At 54.3% G+C, this 13,393-nt stretch overlaps 5 non-coding genes and 1 pseudogene across 5 annotated transcripts; all 6 read right to left on the bottom strand.

Moving 5' to 3' along the window:
- Positions 1-926: 926 nt before the first annotated feature.
- On the bottom strand, positions 927-1,117 carry LOC133106405 (U2 spliceosomal RNA). Its single transcript, XR_009704485.1, has one exon. It is a non-coding gene; the product is annotated as a U2 spliceosomal RNA (small nuclear RNA).
- A 7,336-nt stretch (positions 1,118-8,453) lies between these two features.
- On the bottom strand, positions 8,454-8,650 carry LOC133106529 (U2 spliceosomal RNA). The gene has a single exon (XR_009704539.1). It is a non-coding gene; the product is annotated as a U2 spliceosomal RNA (small nuclear RNA).
- An 853-nt stretch (positions 8,651-9,503) lies between these two features.
- LOC133105702 (U5 spliceosomal RNA) lies at positions 9,504-9,615 on the bottom strand. The gene has a single exon (XR_009703896.1). It is a non-coding gene; the product is annotated as a U5 spliceosomal RNA (small nuclear RNA).
- A 332-nt stretch (positions 9,616-9,947) lies between these two features.
- Positions 9,948-10,138, bottom strand: LOC133106416 (U2 spliceosomal RNA). Its single transcript, XR_009704486.1, has one exon. It is a non-coding gene; the product is annotated as a U2 spliceosomal RNA (small nuclear RNA).
- Positions 10,139-10,570: 432 nt separating this feature from the next.
- LOC133105703 (U5 spliceosomal RNA) lies at positions 10,571-10,682 on the bottom strand. The gene has a single exon (XR_009703897.1). It is a non-coding gene; the product is annotated as a U5 spliceosomal RNA (small nuclear RNA).
- A 332-nt stretch (positions 10,683-11,014) lies between these two features.
- On the bottom strand, positions 11,015-11,189 carry LOC133106382 (U2 spliceosomal RNA; annotated as a pseudogene).
- Positions 11,190-13,393: the final 2,204 nt, after the last annotated feature.

Below are 13,393 nucleotides of genomic sequence, written 5' to 3' on the forward strand. Positions count from 1 at the left end.
TGGCGGGAGTCTTCTGGCAGGGTGGCCTCCAGGCGAGTCTCTGCCTCCGCTGGCTGGCTCTCGAGGATCCTCGTCGCCGCCTCAGTCCAGGAAAGGATGGTGGAGTCCCGGGCTTCCTGGCTGGCTCTCTGGATCCTCGAGGCTCCGGCTCCCTCTGGTGGCAGGCTCTGGCAACGGCAGCTCCCTCCGCAGTTCCTGGATCAGCTCCCTCGCTCCTTCTCTCCAGCCACCTGGTTGGTTCCTCCCAACAGGCCCTGGGGTACCTGGAGGTCAGAGAGGGCCGCGGTCAAGCCACTGGTACTCTCTCCTCGCTCCAGGTACAGCTGTTCCGGGGGTGGTCCGTGAACTGCGAGCCCGCACCAGCCGCGGTCAAGCCACGTACTGGGAACGGAACTCGCAGCCCGTCAGGTTAGGAGGAAAAACCAGGTGGAAAAAAGAGAGGGGCGAAGGAGCCAAGAAAGGGAGGAAAAAGGAGAGAAAGAAGGGACACAAGCTCTGAGAAGCCTCTCGAGAACAGCCGAAAACCCCTTGTCTACCACTAGCAAGCCAGTGGTAGGCAACAGGTTAATTCGTGCTGAAGAGAAACCCGAGCGAAATGTGACCTTTCAGCGCACCAGGCGCCTCCGGCCCCCTTCCCAGCCACTCCCACTGACCCGGGGTTGCCACTGCCGCCAGCCGGCCGGACAGACAATCCGAGAGGGAAGGTGGGAAAAGCGAGACAGCGCAATGACAACAAACAGTTACGTCCCGCACAGAAAACTACATCATTTTGCTAAAAAACAGAGGCAAGCACACTTACAACAAGGGCACATATTCACCCTATTTACAACACAATTTACATATATACAAAATAAACAAACAAACAAACAAACAAAAAGGGGGAAGAACAGGGCAACAAAACACAACCTTTTTTTGCACAAAACTTGGAGAGGCGCACCGTTCCCGAACGCACTGCAATAACGGGTCGATGCTTGAAGCGGACGGAGCAAGCTCCTTCTCCGACTCCCTGTGCCAAAAATCCGTTTAATATATAGTCCCCTGATAGGGGACGTATCAGATATTAAACTGATAAGAACAGATACTACACTTGATCTTAGCCAAAAGGCCGAGAAGCGATAACCACAAACTGGCCCCTGCCGACGGCGCCCTCCCGGTGGCCCCGGACCGCGCTCGGGGGAAGACGCCACCTGGCCCAGGAGCCGGCCCCCCTCCCCGCCTTCCCAAGAACCCTGCGCACGCACTGACTGGCCGGTCGGCGAGCTACCGTAACGACCGGACTCAGCTGGCTCCTCCCACCAAGATCCACTGTCCTCCACTGGCAGGCACAGCCGCCAAAAACACTCGACACATACCGAGTACACTGTTACTTACTGAATAGCTGCTCTCTAGGCAGCGACCAAAGCTATTTAGCGAGCGGGGCATCGATCGCACGCGGCAAGCAGGCGATAAGCCAGAAACGAGCAAGTCGGCTCGGCTCATCGGCGACTCGCAAGCAACCCGCATACCTGTCGCACATTGCCGTCTGTCCTTAAACCGTTCGAAGTTGCCCCGTCCCGTGGACGGAGCATCCAAAAATAGCACAAACTCAGGTGCGTTCCTCTCCACGGAAATCTTTAGTAAAATGTGGTTTTATTGGTTTTTTTACATTTCTTTACATTTTAAAATTCTTTTTCTTTTTTTAAAACACACTAATTAACACAAAATAATCATTTAATCAAGAACTTAGACTAATGAAACAAAGACCTCAAAGGAATGAAAACAAACTTAAAGAAAGAGTGATTACAAAATATTACAAAGAGACCTTACAAAACTTAACAAAATCAATTTCAACAATAAAGAAACTAAGGTGAATTAAAAGACGAGAAAATAGTAAAGAAAGAGTCCATTCCGCTCAGGTTTGGTTGTCCCGAGAGGCTTCTGTGTCCCTTCTGTGTCCCTTGGGGGGGTGGACTATATGATGAATTCTTTCCAGTGGTCCACCCCCCACTTCTCTCTCGCCAGGTTCTTGTTTGTGTGCATGTCCACCAGAATGCCGTCCTGGAGGAGGTTTTGGATCCTCCTCCGGAGAGTGACCAGGTCTACAGATGTTTTCTGGTAGACCTTGATGTTCCTCGTCTCCCACAGGACCTGCTTCACGGTGTTGATGATCCTCCACTGACGCTGGAGCACGGTGGTCTTGCATCCCCCCGGCGGACCGTAGAGGATGCCCTCAGCCATCAGGGAGGATCTTGGCAGGAACCTGCTTAGGGAGACAGAGGAACAAACAAGGCCCCAGACCCGCCTGGCCACGGAGCACTCCCAGAACAGGTGGTGGATGTGTTCTGAGTCAGTGCATCCGTGGGGGCAGCGCTCGGTGAGGGCTAAGTGCCGGCGGTACATAAACGTTCGTGTGGGGAGACACCTATGGGCTGTCATCCAGGCAATGTCTTTTTGTTTGTTTGTAAGACATTTGTGTGTTACATTTGCCCAGATGACTTGCGGGTCCAGGTCTGGCCCCCCCCTCGGGAGCGTTACAATTTCTCCAGATCTTAAATGAGCCATAATCATTTTATAGCTCCACGAGGTTAGGCCAGCCCTGGGCAGACCCGTCCTGTAGGCAAAGTCCTTCAGGGCTCGATAAACATAGGGGGGGTCCCAGCTATAGGGTATGGTGAGGTCCAGCACACCCAAGCCCATTGCTCTGAGGAAGGGGGTGGCATAGTACCTGGCAAAGGTACCAGAGGCCTTACCCACCTTCCCTGCATTCTGGACAAGGGTGGCCAGACCCTGCACCATGATGATGTTCACAATGTCTGGGACCCCCCGCCCCCCATTCCGCTCCTCTTTGAGGAGGGTGACGCGTTTAAGTTTTTCCATGGTGCTCCCCCAGACAAAGCGGAAAGCCATCCGGGTAATTAGCTTCCCGGTGGCTTTGTCTGGGGGAAACACCCTCCCCACATAGAGCAGAATGGGTAGGACAATTGCCTTCAGGACGAGGATCTTACCCGCCATGGTCAAGGGCCGTGCACTCCAGCTCCTGATTTTATTTTGGACGTGGCGGAGGGCTTCCTCCCAGCTGGTTCTCCCTCCTCCGTCAGCCTGGAAGGTCACCCCCAGGAGCTTGATGGTATTCCTACGCACAGGGAAGGAAACGGTCAGCTCCTCACTCCAATGTGGAGACAGAAACAGTTCACTCTTGTCCCTGTTGACCAGGGCGCCAGTGGCCACACAGAAGTCGTCCAACACCTTGGTGGCACAAGCGATAGAACGACTGTCTGTGGCGACGATGGCAATGTCGTCCATGTACGCCATCACCTTTAGCCGTTCCCCCCCCGCTCCAGGGAGTGGATAGCCCACCACCCCTGAATTGGCCCTAATGGCCTGGAGGAACGGTTCCAGGTAGATGACGTACAGGAGAGATGCTAGAGGGCACCCCTGCCTGACGCCAGACCTGACATCGAACGGGGCAGAGGGCTGTCGATTGACAACCACTCTGCCCGTTATGTCTGTCAGACAGATCTTTGTCCAGCGCAGGAGGGGGCCAGGAATGTTCATTTTCTCCAGCACTCTCTCCAAGCACACGTGACTCACCCGGTCAAATGCCTTCTCTTGATCGAGACTGAGAAGGCACAAGGGGGACCTCCGCTCCCCGGAGTGGATGATTAGATCCCTCGCGAGGAGCAGGTTGTCATTTATGGACCTCCCCTGCACGCTGCAGGTCTGGTCCGGTCCGATCACCGATGTTATCAGGCCTTGGAACCTCCCCATCAGCGCCTTCGCCATGATCTTATAATCGACTGAGAGGAGGTTGATCGGCCGCCAGTTGCGGAGGTCCTTCAGGTCCCCCTTCTTTGGGACAAGAGCTACTGAGCTCTGTCTCAGTGAGGCGCCTAGCCGCCCCTCCCTGTACGCAGCCCTGAACACTTCCGCCACGTCCCCCTTCAGGAGATCCCAGTGAGCCTGGTAAAACTCAGCTGGGATTCCGTCAGGGCCCGGAGCTTTGTGTGTATTCAAGGAGTGCACGGCCCTGGTGAGTTCCTCAGTGCTCAACTCCGCCTCCATCTGCTCATCTCCCAGGCGTCTGTCCAGGCAGCCCAGGAAGGTGTCCATGAGAGCCCCGTCTGAGGGCCTCTCGCTGTAAAGGCCCTCGTAGAACTCCCTGGCCACCTCCCGGGCCTCCGCCTCTTCAGACACCACCACACCTCTGCTGTTATAGAGAGACAAGATGTTATTCGTCTTGGTTCGTGCCCTGCGGAAGAAGAACCGCGTGCACTTCTCATCCTCCTGGAGGCCCTGGAGTTTGGAGCGGAAGGTCTGTTTCTTCCGCTCTTCCCGGTAGAGGGTGGTGAGGCTCTGCCGAGCTTGTGCAATTTCGCTGCTGACATCCAGGCCTCGGGACTGGAGGAGGCTTAGTCTTTGGAGGGCAGCATTGTGGCGTTCAAAAACTGCCCTCCCTTCCTTCGCCTTCCTCCGTCCGACTGCCCGGAAGTAGCCCCGCACTCGCTCCTTCACCATCTCCCACCACTCCACCGGGGAGTCAAAGAGATGTTTCAGACTCACCCACTCCAGGTATCTTCTCGAGAAGGAGAGACGCACCTGGGGGTCTTGGAGATGGCTGATATTCATCTGCCAGAGCCCCTTACCCACGGTTATAGGTTTCTCCCAGACCAGGGACACGGTTACCATGTGGTGGTCCGAGAAGTGCACCGCCTTGGTGGAATAGCTGTGCACCCTCAGGCCTGGGGAGAGCAGAAACATGTCAATTCTGGATGAGGAGGAGCCAGAGGAACTCACAAAAGTGTGTTGGGGAGGAGAGGCGCCCCCGGCGTCGCAGAGGGAGAAATCCTCGATGAGGGACCGCAGCAGGGTGCCGGAGCGATCCGGCCTTGGTTTGCTGCGGTCCTCATCTCTTAAAACACAGTTGAAATCTCCCCCTACGACGACGGGCATCGTGCAGTGTAACAGTGGTGGTAGTTTAGTGAATAGGGAGACCCTCTCGGCCACGCTGGTGGGACCGTACACGTTGATGACCCTGAGTGGGGAACCCCCGACCTCGAGATCGGTGACGAGGATTCGCCCACTCTCCACAATGCTGTGTGCTGTTATTTTAGCATAGGGATTTTTCATCAACGTGCCGACCCCATCAGCTCTGGCGATGTTTGAGCCAGACCAGAGAGAGTCTCCCATTCTCCATTCCTCCCCCAGAACGCCATCCCACTCCCGAAACGGAATACCACATTCCTGGAGCAGGACGACGTCTGAGGGGATCTGTGATAGAATGGAGAAAACGGTGGTGCGTTTGTCGGGGTGTCTGATACTTCGGGTGTTAAGTGTGGTGAGTGTAAAGTTGTGTGCCATAATATTTATTGTTTTTGTGTGTCTGGTGATCCAGTATGGCTGTTAGCCATATTCTGACAGATTTGATTAATTGTATTGAAAATTGTATCCGGGTTATTGTGGCGCCTACTCACCCCCTGACCATGTTCTCCCATGGGTCTCCCCTCCTGACTGCCTGGGAGGTTCCGTCCTGGAGAGGTGGGGGTGGTTGTTTTTGCCCCAGGCCTCCCCCCAGGGCCTAGGAGGGCCTGGGAGGAGGGGGATGTTGTCGCCTCCCTTTGAGAGTCCGGACCGGGGGCTGGCTGGTCCCTGATGGAGTGGGGGTGAAGTGTGCCGATGTTTTGTAGGTTTTCCTTGTAATGTACTGATTTTGGTGGATGAGTGGGAGGTTTGGGAAGGGTATTAGGCCTGGCGAAAGATTTGGGACTGTGTACCGGTTTTTTATTAGATTGTACTGTGTGTCTTTTGGCATTGATCGGTTGGCGTGTTATTGCTGGGTTTGGAGGCTGGCTGGGTGTATTTTGCGGTTTGGCTGTTGTGGGTGATCGAATTCTTTTCCCCTTTCGTTTCGGTTTTTGCCACGGAGTGATGGAATTTGTGTCCGATTCTGCAGATGAGGAGTCTGACCCCTCCACCACAATGGGGGTGTCAGAGTCAGGCTCCTCTTTAACTGTGGTGACAGTGGGTTGGGTAACAGGGGGTGCTGTTGAGGTGGGGGTTGCCGGTGTTGTGCTGCAGGGAAGGATTGGTAGTGTTTGTGTTGTGGGGGTTAGGCTGTCAGGCTGGGGCAAAGGGGGAGTGGGTGCTCTAATGCGTGGTGTGGGGGTAGGGTGGGGTGGGGGAGGGGGGGCAGTCATTGACGGTGGTGGGGGCGCGGTGCTCCGGGCCCTGTTCGCGTACGAGAGGGGGCAATCCCGGAATAGATGCCCCCTCACCCCGCAAAGATTACAGGGCCTCGGGTCACGGCACGCCCTGGTCTCGTGCTCGCCGCCACACGACTTGCACTTGACCACTGTGCAGGCTGCGGCCAAGTGACCTAACTCGCCGCAGTTCCTGCACAGCTTGGGCATGCCGTAATAAAACACCACGCCCCGGTGTCTCCCCAGCGTGATGGTGCTGGGGATGTGACATACCCCCCCCACTGCAGAGGGGTCAGACTTGAGCTGGACCAGCCATTTCCTGGCCCCGGTCCAGACTCCATCCTCATCCAGGACCCTCCTGGCTTCAGATTTTACTTTCCCATACCTGCCCAACCACGTACTCACATCGTGGTCCTGTACAGTTTCATTAAAAAACTGCACAGTGACCACTTTGCTTTCCGTGTCGGACAGGGGCTCAACTTGAAAGTTGTTGAGGGGAGACCTGTCCTTCCCCTCTCTATAGAGGTTCCAGAACCTCTCCAGGACATTAGCGTTTTTAAAGCTAATTTCAAAAATATCAGCATTACCTGGAACCTTCACCAGGCAGTTCAGGTCGCCTGGCACGAAGCCCATGGCTCGCTGAAGCACTGCCCGGCTAAACTCCAGGCGGGTCATACCTGTCACTCTCCTCTGGCTGTTGGCTGTTGGGGCAGCAGCATTGGTTCCCCCCCTAGTGGACGCTGGCTCGGTGGCGCCCTCCACAGCTGCGCCATTCACCCCGTGCTCCACCAGGGGGCCTACCCTGTCGCTGCTGCCCCCCTCTCCGCTGTTCAGGAGGGTTAGCCGGACGGCATTGTGGCGCCGCACACCTGGCTGAGCCGCCGTCGCCATTCCTGCTGGGGGCCGGAGTCCAGCTGTAGGCAGAGAACAGAGAAACGCCTGAGGTTGATGGCCTGTCCCAGGGGGACCGAACATGCAAGGGGGGCCGATGGTTCAGCTCCCCTGCCGCTAGTGAACCTCCCTTCCGGTGGGGGGCGCCAAGCGTTGGTCCGGCACGCAGCAAACAGGTCCGGATCCAAAGGGCGCCGCCGTCTTCTGGGGGGAGGTCCACGGATCCCCCTTTCTGCCTGCTCCGCACGCCTCGTCCTCCGGAGGGGTCCCGCTGGATCTGCTGCAGGGCCTGAAAAACCAGAGGCAGAGAGAGCAACCGGCGAAGGCCCAGCAAGGCTGGTACAGGCCCGGAGAGCAGCCCTTCCGGGCGTTCTCTCCGGGCAGCTCTGGTACTCGCCTCTGGCTTCCGGCAGAAAAGCGTTCTGCAGCAGTGGAGCTCGTCCTCCGGATGGCGGGAGTCTTCTGGCAGGGTGGCCTCCAGGCGAGTCTCTGCCTCCGCTGGCTGGCTCTCGAGGATCCTCGTCGCCGCCTCAGTCCAGGAAAAGGTGGTGGAGTCCCGGGCTTCTTGGCTGGCTCTCTGGATCCTCGAGGCTCCTCCGGGTCCGGCTCCCTCTGGTGGCAGGCTCTGGCAACGGCAGCTCCCTCCGCAGTTCCTGGATCAGCTCCCTCGCTCCTTCTCTCCAGCCACCTGGTTGGTTCCTCCCAACAGGCCCTGGGGTACCTGGAGGTCAGAGAGGGCCGCGGTCAAGCCACTGGTACTCTCTCCTCGCTCCAGGCACAGCTGTTCCGGGGGTGGTCCGTGAACTGCGAGCCCGCACCAGCCGCGGTCAAGCCACGTACTGGGAACGGAACTCGCAGCCCGTCAGGTTAGGAGGAAAAACCAGGTGGAAAAAAGAGGGGGGCGAAGGAGCCAAGAAAGGGAGGAAAAAGGGAGAGAGAGAAGGGACACAAGCTCTGAGAAGCCTCTCAAGAAACAGCCGAAAACCCCTTGTCTACCACTAGCAAGCCAGTGGTAGGCAACAGGTTAATTCGTGCTGAAGAGAAACCCGAGCGAAATGTGACCTTTCAGCGCACCAGGCGCCTCCGGCCCCCTTCCCAGCCACTCCCACTGACCCGGGGTTGCCACTGCCGCCAGCCGGCCGGACAGACAATCCGAGAGGGAAGGTGGGAAAAGCGAGACAGCGCAATGACAACAAACAGTTACGTCCCGCACAGAAAACTACATCATTTTGCTAAAAAACAGAGGCAAGCACACTTACAACAAGGGCACATATTCACCCTATTTACAACACAATTTACATATATACAAAATAAACAAACAAACAAACAAACAAAAAGGGGGAAGAACAGGGCAACAAAACACAACCTTTTTTTGCACAAAACTTGGAGAGGCGCACCGTTCCCGAACGCACTGCAATAACGGGTCGATGCTTGAAGCGGACGGAGCAAGCTCCTTCTCCGACTCCCTGTGCCAAAAATCCGTTTAATATATAGTCCCCTGATAGGGGACGTATCAGATATTAAACTGATAAGAACAGATTTTTTTTTTTTTTTTTTTTTTTTTTTTTTTGTGGTGAAGCTCTGAGTCAAGGCCTTAGCGTTGGCTCAGAGTTTTACCTATTTTTTACTAAATCTCCTCTAAACTACTCCTTATATACATATATACAATCGCAACCATATCCAAATCACTCTCCAAATCAATCCCCGTCCAAATCCAAATTCCCGTTTAGCCATAAATCCAATCCGCTAAACCCCGTAGGGTATTCACTCAAACCCCGTAGGGTACAACTCAAACCCCGTAGGGTATTACTCTAGCCCCGTAGGGTCCTAACTATACAATAAGGAGGGAAAAAAATAAAACCCCCCGATCGCTCCTCACCACCAGGCCGAAGCCTGGCTTGAGAGCCGATCTGGCAAGCTCCAGGCCTAAGGCAGAGACCCAAGGGGAACCATGAACCATCATGGCTCTTACCCTTGATCTTAGCCAAAAGGCCGAGAAGCGATAACCACAAACTGGCCCCTGCCGACGGCGCCCTCCCGGTGGCCCCGGACCGCGCTCGGGGGAAGACGCCACCTGGCCCAGGAGCCGGCCCCCCTCCCCGCCTTCCCAAGAACCCTGCGCACGCACTGACTGGCCGGTCGGCGAGCTACCGTAACGACCGGACTCAGCTGGCTCCTCCCACCAAGATCCACTGTCCTCCACTGGCAGGCACAGCCGCCAAAAACACTCGACACATACCGAGTACACTGTTACTTACTGAATAGCTGCTCTCTAGGCAGCGACCAAAGCTATTTAGCGAGCGGGGCATCGATCGCACGCGGCAAGCAGGCGATAAGCCAGAAACGAGCAAGTCGGCTCGGCTCATCGGCGACTCGCAAGCAACCCGCATACCTGTCGCACATTGCCGTCTGTCCTTAAACCGTTCGAAGTTGCCCCGTCCCGTGGACGGAGCATCCAAAAATAGCACAAACTCAGGTGCGTTCCTCTCCACGGAAATCTTTAGTAAAAGGCGAAAGATTTGTGCGTGCTGAAGAGAAACCCGAGCGAAATGTGACCTTTCAGCGCACCAGGCGCCTCCGGCCCCCTTCCCAGCCACTCCCACTGACCCGGGGTTGCCACTGCCGCCAGCCGGCCGGACAGACAATCCGAGAGGGAAGGTGGGAAAAGCGAGACAGCGCAATGACAACAAACAGTTACGTCCCGCACAGAAAACTACATCATTTTGCTAAAAAACAGAGGCAAGCACACTTACAACAAGGGCACATATTCACCCTATTTACAACACAATTTACATATATACAAAATAAACAAACAAACAAACAAACAAAAAGGGGGAAGAACAGGGCAACAAAACACAACCTTTTTTTGCACAAAACTTGGAGAGGCGCACCGTTCCCGAACGCACTGCAATAACGGGTCGATGCTTGAAGCGGACGGAGCAAGCTCCTTCTCCGACTCCCTGTGCCAAAAATCCGTTTAATATATAGTCCCCTGATAGGGGACGTATCAGATATTAAACTGATAAGAACAGATACTACACTTGATCTTAGCCAAAAGGCCGAGAAGCGATAACCACAAACTGGCCCCTGCCGACGGCGCCCTCCCGGTGGCCCCGGACCGCGCTCGGGGGAAGACGCCACCTGGCCCAGGAGCCGGCCCCCCTCCCCGCCTTCCCAAGAACCCTGCGCACGCACTGACTGGCCGGTCGGCGAGCTACCGTAACGACCGGACTCAGCTGGCTCCTCCCACCAAGATCCACTGTCCTCCACTGGCAGGCACAGCCGCCAAAAACACTCGACACATACCGAGTACACTGTTACTTACTGAATAGCTGCTCTCTAGGCAGCGACCAAAGCTATTTAGCGAGCGGGGCATCGATCGCACGCGGCAAGCAGGCGATAAGCCAGAAACGAGCAAGTCGGCTCGGCTCATCGGCGACTCGCAAGCAACCCGCATACCTGTCGCACATTGCCGTCTGTCCTTAAACCGTTCGAAGTTGCCCCGTCCCGTGGACGGAGCATCCAAAAATAGCACAAACTCAGGTGCGTTCCTCTCCACGGAAATCTTTAGTAAAAGGCGAAAGATTTGTGCGTGCTGAAGAGAAACCCGAGCGAAATGTGACCTTTCAGCGCACCAGGCGCCTCCGGCCCCCTTCCCAGCCACTCCCACTGACCCGGGGTTGCCACTGCCGCCAGCCGGCCGGACAGACAATCCGAGAGGGAAGGTGGGAAAAGCGAGACAGCGCAATGACAACAAACAGTTACGTCCCGCACAGAAAACTACATCATTTTGCTAAAAAACAGAGGCAAGCACACTTACAACAAGGGCACATATTCACCCTATTTACAACACAATTTACATATATACAAAATAAACAAACAAACAAACAAACAAAAAGGGGGAAGAACAGGGCAACAAAACACAACCTTTTTTTGCACAAAACTTGGAGAGGCGCACCGTTCCCGAACGCACTGCAATAACGGGTCGATGCTTGAAGCGGACGGAGCAAGCTCCTTCTCCGACTCCCTGTGCCAAAAATCCGTTTAATATATAGTCCCCTGATAGGGGACGTATCAGATATTAAACTGATAAGAACAGATTTTTTTTTTTGTTTTAAAGATCTTTATTCCATCTCATAACCTCATTATACATCATGTACATTCTTACGTATACTAACTTAAACATTAGACATCCACTCACTTAACATTACACTCATACCCCGTCCCTATATACCCTATCTAACACATCAACATCCCCTCATGTACCCCCCACCCCCCCCAAAACCGCTAATATATTTTCCCACACCTCCCTCCACTCCTCTTTACCCCTCCTATGAAGGCACATTTTTGCTTCTCTTTTAATTTTTCCCTCCCACTCCCTGAACCACTGCCTACTAGATGTCACGTCTGATGGAAACTCCACCTTTTTATTCCTGGCGTCCCAAAGCATTGTCTTCCCCCAACTCATCAATAGACACACCACCTTCCTCCTCTCCCCTGTCAAAACTCCCCACCCGTTCCCTTTCAGGACCCAGTCCCTCAAAATTCCCACTCTCAACCAACGAAAAACACCGCTCTTATCAACCCTCCCCCAAAAAGCCCTCGCAAAAAAACAGTCCCAGAACACATGAGCCACAGTCTCATCCTCGTTACACCCTCTCGGGCAGTGAGCTGACCTTGCCGTCCCAAACCTGTGGAGCCTCTCTCTCACTGGTAGCCTCCCAAGAGCCCCCAACCAGTTTAGGTCCCTCACCCGATTAGTCATCCCCTTCCCCTGTAAAGCGCCCCAGTCCACCCCCTTCCCCGCCAGCATCTTCCCCTCCTCTCTCACCACCCCGCCCAGGAGCATCTTGTACAATTCCCTGTGGTCCTCCAGATTCTCCCTGGTCATGTGCACTTTATTCAATCTCATAAATAAAATGGCCCTCTCATAATACCAGGGCACATCTTCTGCCCTCGGACCCCTGTTATCCCACCCAGTAACCCATCTCAACGCAGTCCCAACCCACAACTTAGCTAAATGAAAACACTTATGTGTATCTCCCCGCGTTAAAACTTGATAAACCCCCTCCAAAAACAACACTTCCAGCTTCAAAGGAATATTAATAAGGCTCCTCCCCCCCTCCCTCACTGGGAGATACATCACCTCCCTCTTAACGGGCTCATACCTACCCCCCCATATAAAAGAAAAAATTAATTTCAAAAGTTTCCTCCTATACCTCACCGGCATTGGAAAAACCCTCCCCAGGTATAAAACTTGTGGGAAAACATCGGCATTCACTGCGAGGACTTTCCCCGACACCGTTAAAGCCCTGCTTCTCCATATATTAAGTTTTCTTTCCACCTTCCCCAAACACACTTCCCAATTCAAATTGTCTGACCTCCCCTTCAAAAACCGGACCCCCAAAATTTTTAACCCCTCCTCCCCACTTCGAACAATCCCATACCTTCCCCCAGTCCCCCCCATCCATCCCTCTGAAAACAAAATGGCCGATTTGTTCATGTTAATCAAAGACCCCGTCCCCCTACAATACCTATTCAAAATCTCCATTGCCCGGTCTATATCGCTTTCGCATGACACCAGTACTGTGGTGTCATCGGCGTACTGGAGCACTTTGATCGGCTTCCCCATGCCCCCTGGAACCTGCACCCCAACAAAAGCCCTATCTTCCCTCAGCATCACTGCCAATGGCTCAATAAACAAAACGTACAAAAGTGGCGACAGAGGGCACCCCTGCCTAACCCCCCTACCCTGCACTACTGGACCACTCAGTTTCCCATTTAATTTTACCCTACTAAAAACCCCCCGATACAAAATCTTAACCCATGAAATAAAGCCCTCCCCAAAATTCATCCTTCCTAAAACCTGAAACAAAAACCCATGATCTACCCTATCGAAAGCCTTCTGCTGGTCCAAACTCAAAACCCCAACCCCTACCCCCCTACTCTGTGCCCAACTCAACATATCCCTGACCACAAATAAATTTTGGATCCCTGACCTACCTGGAACCGCACATGTCTGGTCTCCAGAGACCACCTCCCCTATCACCTCACTAGCCCTGTCGACCAGTACCCTCCCCAACACCCTCGCATCCACGCATAGCAGCGTGACAGGCCGCCAATTCCCCAACTCCCTTTTGTCTCCTTTCTTATAAATCAAATGAATAATTCCCTCCCTCATAGAAAATGGTAATAAACCAACCCTCCCAACTTCATTGTACACCTCCACTAAATCCTCCCCCATAATGTCCCAAAAACAAACATATAATTCTTTTGGGATACCGTCCCTCCCTGGAGCCTTGTCTCCCTTCATCCCAAACAGGCCT

Source organism: Conger conger, chromosome 12 (genome assembly GCF_963514075.1).
Source record: "Conger conger chromosome 12, fConCon1.1, whole genome shotgun sequence".
In the NCBI taxonomy this organism is placed as follows: Eukaryota; Metazoa; Chordata; class Actinopteri; order Anguilliformes; family Congridae; genus Conger; species Conger conger.